Genomic DNA, 18,039 nt, shown 5'->3' with positions numbered 1-18,039 from the left:
TATGTATTATTCCCCTTTACACACTCTCTCTTGCAGAAGGGATGCATTCTCTATCATTCATGAGTGACATTCTATCTCATTTCTCCATAGCTTCACACATGCTGTCTCCCCAGTCCTATAACACACTCCATCCTCAACTTTACCTTTGAATATTCCTGGCTTCCTTCAGAGCTGAGCTCAAAGACCACTTCCTGGGGGAGCTCTTTCTTCATCCCTCAGAGATTACCTTTCCCATTGCTGTCAAATCACCCTATAGCCACTTGTATGGAAACATATTGCTTCCATTTGTAGAATGTATACATCTTGAGGGAGGAACTATTTTGTTTTTATCCTTGCTTCCTCATCCCCTGGCAGATTGCTTAATGCAATGTAAGTATTTAATGAATTCTTATTAATTAATACTCAGACCAGCCTGAGCCTAAAAACTACTTTTTATTACAAAGCAAATTTTGTCAATGATAACAGATTTCTTGTAAATATTGTTTTTTTTTCTAAAATCTCAAACATCTTTTATTCAAACTCCAGGGCAGATACTTCTGGTTTGATTTATTTATTTTAAACTATGCCAATTGCCTGGCGACATCTTAGTGGATACACAAAATATAAATATACAGTATCAGTGAAATCAAAATTTCCTGTGGTCCTATGTGATAAAAGCACCATTATTAATAGGTACCTCCTACTATCAATGAATCAGCATACCCTGAGCTATCCTGTCTAGAAAGGACAATAAGCTAAGTCACAGGAAAAAAATCAAGAGATGTCAAACACTATCTATTGGTGATGAATACATTATTCTTTCATGCAAGATCCAAAGACACAAGTGTGCTGGCCTTAAATGAGTATTATTAAAAGTTTGTTCCCATAAAAGTTTGTACACATAACTCTGAGAGGAGATGGAGATGGTGAAGCTGAATAGTGGTAAATGCTCTGGGGGAAGGGCCTTGTAGAGCCACCACTGTGCAAGAAGAAAGGAAGAGAGGAAACAAGCATTTGTTAAGTGCTTACCATGCATCAGGCATTGTGCTAAGCACTTTACAAATATTATTTCATTTAATTCCCTGGGATGTAGGTCCTGTTATTATGGCATTTTACAGCTGAGTAAACTTAGGCAAACAGAGGTTAAGTGACTTTCTCAGGGTCACATAGCTAGGAAATCTCTGAGAATGGATATGATCTCAGGTCTTCCTGACTCTAGACCCTAGATATAGATAGATATCACTGCCCAGCTGCATGCATAATGGAGACCAAAGAATAAAAAGCATGGGGACAGTGAACCAAGACTGAATCCTCTGTGGGGAGAAAACATGCTCCTCTCTTCAATTAGTAGGCAAAGTCCCATTTGGACCTACCCTCACTATGGGTCTGAAAGTAAGGGACATTGAAAAGCACATTTTCTTTTTAGCTAAGCTCCAGAGCTCAGTTTCAAACTTCATTATACAGGAAACTATCTGGATCATATCCAGAATTTTCTAAGAGATGCAGGGGAAAGAATCATGACTATTGATACTGCATGCATACAGTTACATAAAGGCTACTTTTAGTCCTTACTTTGGTTTTTAGGCTTTCATGAAAGCCTAAATCAATGGAAATAAAAAATTATTGAGAATGAATTAATATTTGCCTATAACCTTTAAAAATTATGCTGCCTAATGCAAAAACCCAGTTGATATCTTATTCTCTTAAATACTTTAACATATCTATATCTTTCTAGTGTGAGTAGTCCCATCAAGGAAACAGATTGCAGCTCACTCATACTCTCAGATGCTGCTTGATTGTTATCCATGTGTTCTCTTAAATACTGAGAAAGATGTCCACTAACTTGCTGGGTTCCATCTTCTAGGTTTTGATATAAAGAAGGTACCAGTATAGCAAAGGAGCTGTCCAGGTACTATCCCTCACTCTCACAACATGACTCAAGTATTCCATTTTCTGAGTACAATAATATTTTGTGTGTTTTTTATGCACAGTTAGTAATAGGTTACAGCCAATTTCAATCATCCATACACTTTTGCATTGCCCTTCAGATGACAAGCACTTGTGATTCCCAAGAGACAGTGGCATTTCAAGATTGGTGACCATAGAGCATCACCAGAATACTGTTATTCAAACACAAAAGAAGCAATAACACAAAGTAAGAAATATTTACCAGAACAATTATCCAGGAATATTATCACCCACTTTTTTTTAGTTCTGTCAGCCTTAGCTGATATGGAAAAACCTCAGTCAGATTTCTTAACTAATTAATTTTCATATATCAGTGAGAGTTGGGGGTTCAAAGGTTTCTCCCTTCTCTTCCCTGTATAACCAGTATCTATAGAAGCAAGTTTAATCCTACCAGGAAATCCAGTTCTTTGGCATAATCAACCAAACTGCAAACATTCTTTAAGTGCTTCCTACATTCCAAGCATGGCAGTTAGGTGGCACAGTGGACAGATTACTGGGTCTGGAATCAGAAAGGCTTATCTTTCTGAGTTCAAATCTGACCTTAGACATTTGTTATGAGATGCTGGGCAAATCACCTAGTCCTATTTGCCTCAATTTCCTTATCTATAAAATAAGCTGGAGAAGGAAATGCCAAAATATTCCAGTATCTTTGCCAAGAATACCCCAAAGAGGGTCATGAAGAGTCAGACAGGATTAAAAATTACTGATCATTAATGATGTGGCAGGCATTTTGTAACATTCACTGTAAGTGGGGATTCATGGAAAGAACTGGAATCAGAAAACCTGAGCTCAACTCCTCCCACCCCCCGTCCTTTATTACCTATGCAGTCTTGAACAAGTCGTTTAACCTCACTAGGTCTCAGTTACCTTATCTGTAATATGTGGTCATGTTGATGATTTGTGAGGTCCATTTCTTGCTCTCTCTACATCTGTAATATATTTTCAAATTCACAGAGATAGTGGACATGGCTTCATTGAGAAGACTGATAGTTGTTTTAAGAATCCCCCAAATTGGAACATGGCAAATGGGCTACCTAGCCAACTCATAATAATAATTGCTTTTGAATGATGCGGAAAGTCAGCATATAGGGGTTTTTAAGGGTTTTATAATTTATTAAATCCTTAAGTGGATTTTTGCCATTTTCTTTTAGAAGACAGGGACTAAAGCCTGTAGAACTATTTAATTGGGGTTTAAATGGGAAGCAGCTGTCTTTCTGCAGATAGCTCAAGCCCCTGAGAAAATGGCTATTGTGGAGATGATCCTTTATTCTAAACATCCTCCCCTCATTCTCCCTGGAGCTGAGATTTGCATGTTTTTCCCCAAAATTAGCTTTCATTAAAAATGAAAATGTATCTGAAGAGCTTCCTCAGTACAATGCCCATTTTGTTGCTGAGCAACAGTGGCACCAAGCTGAAGTAGGTGCTGGAAGTAGAGCTAGTTCTTGGGTTTCTACTGCAAGACAAGAGGTGGGTAGGGATCAGCCCAGGAGCCAAATAGAATTCTGTCACTTTCACTTTTTCAACACCAGTCCTGTTACTTTTTCCTAAGTAACTTTCACTGGCTTGGTGTTTCCAAGAGAGTAAAACATGGCCCTAAATCCTCTAAGATTATCTCCAAATAGCTCCATTTTCTGCATATTTTATCAGGCAAAGTGGTATAGTTGAAAGAGTGCTTGACTTAGTCAGGAAGACCTGAACTTAAATTCTGCCTCAGACACTTGCTAGCTCTGTGTCCCTGGGTTAAGTCACTTACATTTGTCTACCTTACTTTCCTCAATTGTAAAAATGGACATAATAATAGTTCATAACTTCCAAGGTTGTTAAAAAGCTCAAATAAGGCAATATTTGTAAAGCATGTCACAAGACTTAAAGTCTGATATAAATGATAGTAATTGTTATTAAAAAGCACGGGTTCCAAAATCAAAGAACCAGGGTTCAATCCTCACCGTTGACATTTGCTTATGAGACCTTAGGCAATCAACCTTTTTGGGACTGATTTCTTACTGATAAAAAAAAAAAAGAAATTAAACTGAATGGCATCTAAAGTTACTTCCAGTTCTAAATATATGACACTATGATTCTGCATACATTGGGCAAGCTGACTACCATATAGCTGATTTATGTGATTAAAACAATAGGTCATAAGTATACAGAACTTGGTCAAGTGCTTTTACACGAGGCAGGAAGGTAGTGCAGGGTCATGATGGCCAGTGTATGGATGCGGAAACAGTTAAAAGATAGCTAGGTGATTTGGGAGGACCCAGTGCCATCAAATATCAGACCTGGACTGTGAACTCAGATCTCCTAACTTTGCATCCTGCCTTCTTTCCAATGCTCCAGACTGATTCTAATGCATAAAGAGCTAATGTCATGAAAATGTCCTCTTATTTTTCAGAGCGAAATGCTTTAAATTTGGCTAAGTGCTAAACAAACTTTAGAAAAGAATTAAATACTGATGGGAACCTCATGAAGTCATTTAATCTATTGTTCAAAGGATTTTCGATCAAGAAGTATCTCAGAAATGATCTAATCCAATATCTTCCTTTTATTATGAAGAAACTAAAAGAGGTGGGATGGCTTGCTTTCTTTCAGTTCAGATCATGACCACTTCAGGTACTCACCATCCCCATCCCTCATCATTTTCCCTTTCTCTGCACTACTCACCCCATTCCAACTCCACAGATTTCCCAAAATGATTTTTCTTAGTCACAGATGTGACCATGTCATTCTAGTACTCAATAAACTCTAGAGGCTGCTATTGCCTCTATGATCAAATATAAATCCCTCTGTTTGGACCTTATAGTCCTTTAATACTTGATCCCAACCTATCTTTCAGGGTAATAACATCATGCTTTACTTCACTTTTCACATACTATAATCCAACCAAACTGGTATTCTCTCTGTTCCTCACACAAGATACTCCATCTCCTGCTTCAAAGCCTTCTCAATATCTGTTCTCCATGCCTACAATGTGCTCCCTTCCTCACCTCATTCATAGAATGTGTCACTTCTCTCAATACTTAGTCCCAACACCACATTCTATATACAAAGCATTTCCTGCAACTGTGAGCGCCTTCTCTCCCTAACTTGTATTTAGCTATTTTTCTTTCTTTCTTCCTTTCTCTTTTTCAGTATTTATTCTATAAAGAAAGTGGCAGCACGGCATTGGATAGAGTACCAACCTCAACTGAGTTGGAGTCCCTAATCTGATACACTTGAAGAAAAGTAAGGAAGGCCTTTATCTTTGTCATCAGTCCTCTAGACCAGAGGTGTCAAACATGATATGGTGGCAACAGTCCTTAGTGGAGGTTGAGGGGGGCAGATTAAAATATAATTAAAATATTTAACAAAATAAATCAAAATACAATAAATCACAGATAGGATTACTTAAAAAATATTTCTAACATTAAGTCAAAATGTGGCCTTTGGGATCCTTATGCATAGCTTAGTGGTCCCCATGTCTATTTGAATTTGACATTACTGGACTGAGAAGTTCTCTAAGAATAAATGTTAGAGAATGTACCCACCTAAAATGTTGGAGACAGTTTCCTTATCTGCTTCCTATATCATTCTCTAAAGCTATCTATCTATTAATCTATTGAAATACAAATATAGATATATACATATATATACAAACACATATATGTGTTTATACTAAATATATGCACACACATCTACACGTTACTCTGAAGAGAAGGTAACCTCTTTGACAAATGTTATGCATTCATTCTACCACATAGTAGGCCCTTGATATACATACACATATGTACATGCATACATATAATACACATGTATATAACATATATGCACATGTGTATTTGTAGGATGAGAAGAGCACTAAATCCAGAGTCAGAGTGCCTGGGTTCAGATCCTGCTTCTGTCCCTTGCTACCTGTATGACCTTAGGTAAACCATGTCACCTCTTTGGGTATTAAGTAAGTGTAATAACCTCTGATGTCTTTTTCCAGTTCATGAGCTGCGTTCAATGAGGTTCTAACACTGTCTCTTAATTAATGCTATAAACTTGTTGAATAGAATGAAATTAATTTCAAGAGCTCAGGGTCGCCTCTATTCTAAGAGGTATCAAGGCAGAAGACTAGTAAAATTGCAGCAGTATGTTTAGTAGAGTGGTCACGTAATTTCATTGGTGTAGGGAATTCCCAGGGAGAAAACCCTATTTCCCAGTGCAGATCAACACCTCCTTTGAAAGTCTGATAGCTAACTGGGAAAATTGAGAAGGGGGATGACTTCCAGACTTGTGCAGCAAGTATATGTCAGTGGTGGAACTCGATCTCTAGTCTTCCAGATTCCAAGACTGACTCTGAACCCACTATCAACTCTTGCACTATGCTACCTCATAAAAATGGGTTAGTATGATAATGAGCCATATTCTAACCACAACTACTTATTATTGTCCAAATTCCCAGAATCACTTTGGACTTCTTGAGTTTAAGGATAAAATTTCATGCCCTCAACCATCAACAAGTTCAGATAAGTGGCTAAAGACGTCAAATTGCCTCTTCATTTTGACTGTACCATCTTGGGGTTTCTGTGTTTGGTCTGTGCACTTTCTATCTTATGGGCACTCTCCCTTTTTCACTTGTGATATATATATGTATACATGTATATATATATATATGTATATATATGTGTGTATACATGTATATATGTATGTATGTGTGTGTGTGTGTGTGTGTGTGTGTGTATATATATATATGATTGGTAGGTGAGATCACAGCTCAGGGAAGGCTAGCCTGCTGAAGGAAGGACAGCAATGTCAGTTTCAGCATTAGCTGATGCTGTGAATCATGAAGGACTGAGCCTGGGGACTGGATGGTTAATGCTTTAATTGCTATTGTCAGCCCGGGGAGGCTTTAGATTCCTTTCCACTCCAGTAGAGTTGAATTTAAATGTCAAATTCCTGGTATTATGCAAAATAGAGAGAGAAATATCTCAGATGCATGGAGGAAAAATGGAGAGAATTCTAAGATGAAGAAGGCATGAATTAAGTTCTAATTGAAGTCCTGCAGAAAATAATAGAGTTGTTTAGGTTTTTTTTTTTTTTTCTCACTGACACTCGCATTACAAGGTAATTGCTATATTCCAGCAAAATTATATTTGGACAACATGCATCCTAGAGATTGTCTGGTGCTTTTTATGGTTAAAAGCAAGCATGAACACTTTAGAAAAGACAGCTTAAATAACTTTTAGCTCTATTAGGCACATACTTGGGGGTTTGTCTTAAAAGTGATTTGTATTTTAAGGCAAAAGGTTGTTGATTTTTGTCTTTACAGAGCTACTTTATTTTATTCTGTTAGTGAATTTAGAATTCTGGGTTTTCTCGCCTTCATAGCAGCCCCACTCTCCCCAGGCTATTAAGCATAGGTTGCACAAGGAGGTTAGTTGCACCTAAAAGCTATATCGTCATGAAGAATGAAATAACTAGCAAGCACAGTGGATAGGGCGCTGGACCTGGAGTCATGAAGCCCAGAGTACAAATCCGGCTACTATAGGCAAGTCACAACATCTATCTGTCTTGGCATCCTCTTCTGTAAAATAAGGTCATATATAATACCACCTAATATAATATAATAACATAATACCACAAGGTAGTTGTGATTATGCAATGAGGTAATTTTAAAGTACTTTCCAAATATCAAAATACTATATAAATACTAGTTATTATTATTTGTTATTATAAATGTTTTGCATGCTCTCTTTCCACACACATGTACACACATATACATACACATTAGGGATATATATATATATACATGCAAGTATGTATTGTGTGTGTGTATATATATATGTATATTTCCAATGAACAAACTTTGTGTGTATGTATAAATAAAGCTTGATGTTGGGTAATTGGAAATATTTCCCTTTCATTCCTGAATTTAAATAGGAAAAGCCTAGCATATCTGACTTTACAAGTTTCTGAAAAGTTGGCTATGGGTTAATCTCAAATGACACTTATGAGGTGGAACATACCTCTATGACCACATCCAGGGTGCTGAGAAGATAAATAATATGCCACATGAGAAGCAACTGAAGGAAATAAGTGTTTAGCCTCAAAAGAAGACTTCAGAAAGATGAGATGACCATCTTTAACTCTTTGAAGGGATGTCATGTGAAAGAATGTACATATTTCTTCTACTTTTCTCCAAAGGGTAGAACAGTAAGTAATGAGGAGAAGTGACTGAAAAGTAGGTCTGGACTGATGCAAAAGTAATGATGATAATTATCAGCACCTTCATCATATAACTATCATTTAAGTAGTCCTTTCAGTTTTCTAAAATGTTTTACATGGGTTCTCATTTGATCTTCCCAACGATCTTATGATATAGATTTCCCCATTTTATAGATGAAGGATCTAAGTCTGAACAAAAAGAAGTGATTTACCCAATGTGACCTGCTAGTGACAATCCAAAGCAGCATTTGAACTTGGTCTTCCTGTATCCAAGTCGAAGACTCTATCCAATGTTACAACAGAAATATCAAAAGTAAAATGGCCTCCCTTGTGAGGTAAGGTCTTCCACTTCTTTGTAGTTCTTCAGTAAGTTAGATGATCACTAAATGTTGAAGAAGGAATTCTTATTCAAGCATGAGTTGGACTAGATGTCCCCTGAAGTCCTTTCCAGTTGAGGTAACAATGTGACTCTGAATTTTGTTGCGCAAAAGAAAATCACACAGTGACCTTTTTCTAAGCTATACCTAACAAAGTATAAAATATTAATGGTTTTTCTCACTTCCTGGGAATTATGAGTTCCTAGTTTCTAAAATATTAGCCTCAGTGCACACAAATTAGCCTAAAGGAAAGCATGGCACAGTAAATCTAAAATTTAGTAGGGTGGAAACTTGTCTTTCCAAGCATATCTAAAACATTCTCTCACACATAAATTCTCATTAATATTGGCCCAGGCTGCTATTCAGCACAGTAACACCCACTCCTCAGTTCTCTCAAGTTTGGCAATTTTATCTAGAAAGGAATAACTTTGTTGTCTGAGCTGAGCCATCTTGATAACAAAGAAAAGCAATATAGCAAGTCATGATTTGTTCTGCAATTTAATTTAAAAAGAATATTTTGTTGAGAAGCAGATGCCCAATGTAGCCCCCCCCAAAAAAAATCCTATCTTGGAGACGAGGATGGATGTGGAGTCTCAAATAATACATTCATAAAGAAACATCCTGGACATCATCAAATTTCAGCAAACACCTCTGATTTTATATTCATGTGTCTTCCTTATAAGCAGATCCCTACTGTTTGCAACAACCTACGCATTCAGAATCAGAATCTCAGAGCTAGAAAGGACCTTAGTGGAAAACTATCCAAACATAGACCCAGTTAAGAATTCCCTTCTAGGAACGACCAGGTAGCACAGTGGAGTAATAGCACAGGGCCCAGTGTCGGGATGACCTGGGGGATCAAATCTGGGCTCAGACACTTAGCACCACACCCAGAAATAACTGGCCATGTAACCTTGAGCAAGTTACTTAACCCCAATTGCTTATTAAAAAAAAAAAAAGAATTCCCTTCTAGAAAAGTCCTGACAAGTGTTTTTTTTTTCTTTTTTTCTTCTTTTTTGCAGGGGGGAAGGCAGGGCAATTGGGGTGACTTGCCCAAGGTCACACGGCTAGTTTTATATTAAGTGTCAGGCCAGATTTGAACTCAGGTCCTCCTGATTTCAGGGCCAGTGCTGTATTCAGAGTCACCTAGCCGCCCCCTTGACAAGTGTTTATCCAGTTTCTATTTGTCCTTCTCTGGTGCCAAAATAAACTTCCTAGGGTACAGGTAACAATAGATCACTCCAGCACAAAGATATTCCCTGCTTGCCCATTTTTTAATGAAATAAAACAATATTTTTGGCCTGCCATCATGTGTCCTCCATGCTCTGACTCCATCTAGTCTTTCAAAATTAATCTTCTATTAGGCCCCTTCAAGTAGTCTAAACCAGAAAAGTAGATGTTCTCTGAACTTAACATTCCATTTTCCATGTTCTTTGCATTTATATGTTATTCCCATTCCAAAAAATGTTAAAAATCACTTCTCCTTCATGAATATTTCTCAAAATCATTTTTTATATCTCAGCTCAAATAACTCCCCTTCCAAGAAACTATCCTTATCCCCAGATGTTAGTGTTGTCTCTCTCCTCAAACTATATCTTATTTATATATCTGTAAAGGTTTATTCTCTTACTATAAAACCACAGAAATCAGAGACTCATTTCTGTCTTTGAATTCCTAGTACTTCCTTGGCATAGAAAAGGGAAGGCAATAAGCTTTTATATAGAGTCTAGTATGATCCAGCAGCTCCGCTAGGCACTTTTAATAAATATTACCTCATTTGATCCTTACAACAAACTTGCAAAGTGGGTGCTGTTATTATCCCTATTTTATAGTTGAAGAAACTTAGGCAGAGGTTAAGTGACTTAACCAGAGTCACACAGCTCATAAGTCTCTGTGAGGATAGTTTTGAACTCAAGTCTCCTCGAGACTGAGCAGTTATCAATCATGGAACAGCTACTTTTTGTGCTACCTGCTGTGTTGTAGCTGATAGCACACATGCATGCATGTATTTGTGTATGTTTATATGTATGCATATATATACACACAAACATATACACAAATATGTATATGTGTTGTTCAGTCAGTCATGTCTAACTCTTCATGACTCCATATGGGATTTTCTTGGCAAAGATACTGGAAGGAATGGTCATATCCTTTTCTTTACATAGATAGAGAGGTGATTGCTATAGAGATAGATGATAGCCATGTGCACACACGTGATTAAGGTATGAGCCACTGGTAACCTGGTGGTACATGTTACACACACACACACACACACATATACACACACAGAGTATTACCTTATGTAATACAGAGGTGGTTGGTGGCACAAGAATAGAATGCCCTGCCTGGAATCAGGAAGACTTATGGTTTAAATCTAGACTTACACACTAATTAGTTGTGTGAAGTTGGGCAAGTCACTCACACTCTTTTTATCTCAGTTTCCTCAACTATAAAATGGGGGAAAATAACAGCACCTATCCCAAAGGGTTGTTTTAAGAATCAAAGGTGATGATATTTTTAATGTAGTTAATACAGTTCTTGGAACAAAGAAGGGTTTAATAATTGCTTTTTCCCTTCCCCCTATACATACACACCATCGATTTATCTATCTATCATCTATCTATATCATATATGTACACACACACATATACATATATATATATATATACATATATATCCCACATAAGTTATATAAGGGTTGTTGCTCAGTAATTCAGTCACATTCCATTCTTCACAAACCCATGGACCTTAGTAAACAAGCCTTTCTATGCTGCACTATTTTCTGTAATCTGTCCCAGTTCATGTTCATTGTTTCCATGGCACTATCTATCTATCTCATCCTCTGCCATCACCTTTTCCTTTTGCTTTCAATCTTTCCCAGGATTAGGGTTTTTCCAATGAGTCCTGTCTTCTCACCCTGTAGCCAAAGTATTTAAGCTTCAGCTTCAGTATTTGACCTTCTGGTAAATAGCCTGAATCAATTTCTTTAAGCATTGACTGATTTAATCTCCTTCCTGTCCAAGAGACTCTCAGAAATTTCCTTCAGCACAATTCAAAAGTGTTGATACTGCAACACTCAGCTTTCCTTATATTCCAGGTCTTACAGCCATACATTGGTACTGGAAAAACTATAACTGACTATACTGACCATTGTTGGTAAGGTGATAGCTCTGTTTTTTTGTATGCTGATCAAACTTGCCATATCTTTCCTTGTGTGTGTGGTGGGGAGAGGCAGAGACAGAGAGAATTCATTTTTACTTGATCCTTTCAATTCTAATTTGGGGAAGCTTTAATTGTTGAGATTTTTTGTCCCTTGTGAATTCTAATTTGCTTTTCTGCATATTTCATCCATTGTTCCTATTTATCCTCTCTGGATTAAAAGGGGGGGGAGGGTTATAATTACTCTTTCTTTGACAATCCTTCAGTTATTTGCAGATAGATGTTATGCCCAATCATGCATACTCTCTGCTTCCCTCCCCCAACATTTCTCTCCTCATCATTCTCATTTTTTTTGCTTTTTGGAGGGCAATTGGGGTTAAGTGACTTGCCCAAGGTGACATGGCTAGTTTTTGTGTTAAGTGTCTGAGGCAGGTCCTTCCTACTCCAGGGCCAGTGCTTTATTCACTGCACCACCTAGCCACCCTAATTCTCATTTCTTTTAATTTATCTTCATGTGACATTATTCCTAGTCCTCTTTTAGGTCCAATTATAGTCTCTCCCACAATCTTGCAGGAATTAATAAGGGAGTTCCTGGGGTCAGGGAAGGGGGAGTTCCCAATTTGTTTTGTTTTTTTTGGCTGTGTGGGATTTGGGATCCAGGTGAGGTGGTTGCCAGGAGATGGGAGGATTACAGAAGGGGAGAATAGACATTTATCATGGGCCTTTAGGGAGCCAACAACCAGAGCAAAGCCAGCATAGCCATAGGGGTAGTCTTTTCCCCCAGAGCTGCAAAGACAAATAGCTGACACCACCTTCTCTTCCCTATCTTACCCTGTCTATCTCACTTTTTCCCAGAGTAGTGGTTCTTAAGTTGAGATCTGAGAACTTCTTTCTTCAGTATTTTGATAATTGTATTTCAATATTGTTATTTCTCTTATATAATTTTATGTATTTTCTTTTAATGCCTTTAAAAACAATTATTCTCTGAAGGTGTACATACCTTTAATCAGAATGCTAAGGGGGAGCATGACAAACACCCCACCCAAAAGCTAAGAACCTCTATCTTAGAGCTTCCTGCTCCTTTTGTCAGAATCTTTCACTGTGCAGAGGTGTGTTGGTGGTTGTTTTTGTTAAGCTTGATTCATTTACCTAAAGAGTTCTCCACTCTTTTGCTAAATAGGACTGCAAATGAAATGTGAGTGTGTTAAAGAGTGGCAGGGAGAAAGTAGCTTTGAATAAAATTTTATATTTCACAGAATAGACAAACTGAGTCTCTAGTTCTAGCTTGATGGTTAAGAAGATTATTTGAGGTCACATTTTATGAGTCATTTATTCTAAACATGTTTCATAACATTATAAAAAAGCAAAAGTGAGATGGAACTTGGAATTTTTTTTTCTGTCTGCCTTGTACACCATTTGTAACAATCCTACATTCTGATTGGTCTATGAATGACCAAGGTTAATCAGGTTTCCTTCCTCCTCTGACTCCAGAGCCCTTCCTCTTTCTCCTACATCACATTAATTCCTTATAGTAACGCACTGAGTCAACTTCAAATGAACCCTTTTCTTAAACACACTTAGGCAGAGACTTGAAGACACTTAGGCAGAGACTTGAAGAAGACTCATAGGCAGAGAACAAAGGGAAATGTTTTAGTTTTATAAATATATCTAGTTTTCAATAAGTACAATATGGACTGCTTTATAAAAGCTCACTTTCTGATGCCTCAGGATTTCCAGATGGACTTTTCAGTGACATGGTCCACATCTTCTCCTCCCACCAAAAAAAAATCCCTCATAATTCCAGGATATTGGACAACTAATGATGCAGTTTATTTCAATGATGTTTTACCAGAGAACTGCAACATTTGGTAGCTTATGATGCATCTCAGGGGGATAGAGCAAGAGAGACAGAGACAGAAAGAGATAGAGAAAGACAGAGAGACAAGACAGACACAGATACAGAGAGAAACAGAGACAGATAAAAAGAGACAGAGTGACTATGGACTACTGAGGATAAAAGGAAACTGTATTTTGATATTTAAAACCCTTAATGTTTATAATAAAAATAATACCTTAGACTTGCAATACCTTACAATATGCAAACTTTGAATAGTTTAAAAACTCCACTCACATGTGTGGGACACAATTTGATACAAAGAGGATGAAATAAGACTTTGTTCTCAGTCTCTCAAATCCAACTGTGTCAAAACAAAAAGTGCATGAAATTAAACAACTGAAATTACTAGAAGAAAAAAAAGAAAAGTAAACATGTCCTCATGAGGTAAAACCTTCTGAAATTAGAAACAGAAAGGGGTGTGATTGTCCAATTCTCTTTAGGTCACAGATTGCCCTGATGCCAATATAAGGAAGCTAAGGGGTCTGAGTTTCAAGCTCTCACTTCCACAGCTTTTCTTCATTTTTCTTAAAATTTTCAATTGGTCAGTGACCTAGTCTACCCTTCTACTCCCTTCCTAAGGGGGTTGGGGTAGAGATCGGATTTAAATTCACCTAGCCTCAGCAACAGTTAAGGTGGCAACAGATAGTAGAGGGAACAGTAACAGCTGTTAAAGGGGGAAGGAGCTTCCACATAGAGAAAGAGGATATCAACCCAACTACTATCACTTTTCCTTCAGTTTCCAAATGTCAGAATTTCAGTGAGATGATCCACCCTTATCCTTTAATGAAAATAAGTCATCAAACTTATTTATCCTCAGTGCTCTAAAAAAATGGATGGGAGGACACTAGATGAAGAAGAATAGGATGCAGAGGATGAAAAGAAGTCAAAGTGTGGCTTTTAAAAAAATTTTCATCCAACGATAGAAGAAAAATATCACAAGGGAAAAGAATATGTGTGGGAATATGGGAAATCAATTGAGGAACATTAAGGAGCATTTACACAGTAATGATGTATATGTCATGAGAATCTCACACTGTTTTCCATGTAGACAGTGTATGGGTACTTGAGGAAACCATTTTCTTTGAACAAGATGCCCAGGCTTGCATTCTAATCCAAAGGGAGCATTGAGTAGGGCTGTAAGGGGCATTTAGAATGGAGGGAAGTCAAATATGAAGAAATACACACAAATAGAGTGTAGTGGCCTTACAATAAGCAGTGAATGAGAGGTTATAGAGTAATACGGGCCACTGAGATGCATATAAAGATTTCCATTGAACTACAATTCCCACTTCCTTCTTTTTTTTAATTAGATTCATCAAAAGACCTCTAAAAGCAGAAAGAATAAGCAATTAAATAGGGACAGAAACAGAGACAAACACAAATAGTTACATTGACAGAGATTGATGAAGAGAGGGAGAAGAGAGACAAGAAAGAGGAGGTGATGGTAGAAGAGGAGGAGTCAGTGAAATCTCTACTTACACTAATACCTGAACTACTAAGAGGTGGGAGCAAGGCTTTTGTCTTGCTTTTTAAGTTGTTGTTGTTCAACCATTTTAGCCATGTCAGACCCTTCTTGACTCCACTGGAGGTTTTCTTGGCAAAGACAGTGGAGTGGTTTGCTATGCCCTCCTCTGGCTCACTTTACAGAAGAGGAGACTGAGGCATACAGGATTAAGTAACTTGCCCAGGTTCATACAGCTAGGTCAAATTTTAAATCAAATCTTCCTGAGCATCAAATATTTTCCGCTGTGTAATCTGGTTGCACTACTTTGCAATAGAAATAATGAAAAAATTAAGAAAATGTCTAAGTATAATGACCATGAAAGAGATTAGTTCTCCTAATAGCCTAGAAAGGGAAAGTATGGAAATAAATGAACATTTTCTCACTCAGAAAAAAAAAGTGTCATAAATGTGACTCAATTTAAGAAAGTAGATGGGAAAAAGAGTGTTCTTAGCCACACTCTTCTTTGGTCTGGAAAAAGGAAGACTAAGAGAGAGAGACAGAGAGTCAGAGAAATAAAAAAAAACAATAATAATAACAGTGAACTCAAGGAACTTGGGACAGGACAGGGTAATGGGAGTAAATGAGGATGGAAGAGATTGGTATTAAATTAGTGTAAGCAAAGCTCATGAAAACAAAAGAATTAAAAGGAAAAGGCCTTAACATAACAATTATAACCTTAAATGTGAATGAATTATACTCCTTAATAGAAGGAAAGGATGACAGAAAGGATAAAAAAAACAACCCAATAATTTGTGGCACATACGAAACACATTAAAAAATAAAACAACAGAGAAAGGGAAAATTAGGGGGTTGGAAGTAAATTTACCATGCTTTAGGAGATTCCAAAAAAAAGGAATACAAACATGATTTTCAGATAAGGTAACAACAAAAATTTGCAAAGGCAACAGGAAAAAAAAGGAGATTACACTATGCCTAAAGGCACCATAGACAATGAAACACTATGTGAATATTTAAGTAAAATCTGCTTTCATTAGTTTAGGTAAGACCTGGCATGGGAGTTCTCTATCAAACCTATACTGTAACCAGTCTGACTAAGCATGTCAGTCTTGAGGGACACATAAAGACCTTAGTAAATTGCCCAGTTAATGTCAGAGACAATATTTTGAATATCAATTTTTTTGAATTCTTGACAGTAAGTTTAGCACCATGCCATGTCCCCTCTTCTATTTCCTCTACTCCCTGTATTGTATGTGTGTGTGTGTGTAAAGAAATATAATTCTGACTATAAAAAAATTTAAAAAGGGTTTTTTACACAAACAAAATTAGTGTAAACAGAATAATAAAAGAAAGTGTCATATAGGAACATATCTTTGCAAAAATTATCTTTGCTAAGATTCTGATAGACAAGATACATAGGAAATTGGCACAAATATATAAGGCTGGTAACCATTACCCCAAAGTTATGTAGTCAAAAGTTGTACCAACAGGTTTTAAAGAGAAGAAATAAACAATTTAGAACCATATGAAACTATTGTCCAATCATTCTTAGTAAGAGAAATTCATTTAAAAATCTGAGATTTGGGGTGGCTAGGTAGCACAGGGAGTAGAGTTCTGGCCCTGGAGTCAGGAGGACCTGAGTTCGGATCTGACTTCAGACACTTAACACACACTAGCCATGTGACCTTGGGCAAGTTACTTAAACCCAATTGCCCTACAAAAAGCTAAAAAAAAAAATCTGAGATTTCATTCCACATTCTTCAAATTGGCAGAGATGAAAAATGACAAAAATAAGTAAATATTGAAAGGACTGTGAAAAGATAGGCCTACTGATAAAGCATTTGTGAAATTTTCAGTTAATCCAAGCTCTCTCACAATTTAGAATTGCTTGATAAAAGTTAAGTTGTTCATACCCTTTGATTCAATCACCCCACTTCTAAATTCCCAAAGACCAAAAAGGAAGACAGAGACAGGAAAAGTATATTCATAGTGGCACATTTATGGTAGAAAAAAAATGGAGGGGCAGCTATGTGGTGCAGTGAAAAGAACACCAGCTTTGGAGTCAGGAGGACCTGAGTTCAAATCCGGCCTCAGACACTTGACACAATTAGTAGCCATGTGACTTTGGCCAAGTCACTTAACCCCAGTTGCACTCCAAAAAGAGAAGAGGAGGAGGAGGAGGAAGAGAGAGGAAGGGGGAAGGAGGAGGAAGAAGAAGAAATAAAGAAAAAAAATCAGTGCTAATTAATTAGGGAATCATTGAACCAGTTGCGGTATGTGAAGGTGATTAAACAGATCCTAAGAAACCATGAATAAAAGGAGTTGAGGAGGGTAGGGTAATGGGAAGAAAGAACTTAATTAACTGATGCAGACTGAAGAAACAGAAGAATAACATATGCAATGATTAAAATAATATAAATAAAACATATAAAGGCATTTGTAATGATCAGTCTTGATCCTAGAAAACACTTGAGGAAATACATTTTTCTCATCTTGGTAGGTGGTACAGTGGTTAGAGCATAGGACTTGGAGTCAAGAACTGAATTCAAATCCAACACCAGATACTTACTGTATAACCCTGTGCAAGTCACTTGACCTAAGTTTCTTCATCTCTAAAATGGAGATAATAAAAGCAGCTACCTCAAAGTGTTGTAAGGATAAAATGATCTAATATTTCTAATATTTTCTTCAGACTACAAAACAAGTCATGTAGCCTCTTGGTGAGTCACTTATTCAACCTCTGATTGCCTCAGTTTCTCCATCTCTAAAATGCAGATAAGAGCAACCTACCTCTTAGGGTTGTTGTGAGGCAACCAATGAGATAATATAAAGTATCCCTGTGCAAGTGGAGTTTTTATTATTGGTGCAGCAGAGGACTATGAACACAGGATTGAATTAGCTGCCAGACATTGTTCTTCCAGATGGTTTGCTTAACTCTTTTTTCACTGCTGTGAAGAAGGATTTGGCAGGAGAAGTATACAAAGAACCATAGTGGTATAAGAAAA

This window comes from Petaurus breviceps, unplaced genomic scaffold (assembly GCF_028583685.1).
Source record: "Petaurus breviceps papuanus isolate PSGF00001 unplaced genomic scaffold, PetGlider_PUasm1.0 221, whole genome shotgun sequence".
NCBI lineage: Eukaryota > Metazoa > Chordata > Mammalia > Diprotodontia > Petauridae > Petaurus > Petaurus breviceps.
Note: the sequence above shows the minus strand (reverse complement) of the source record.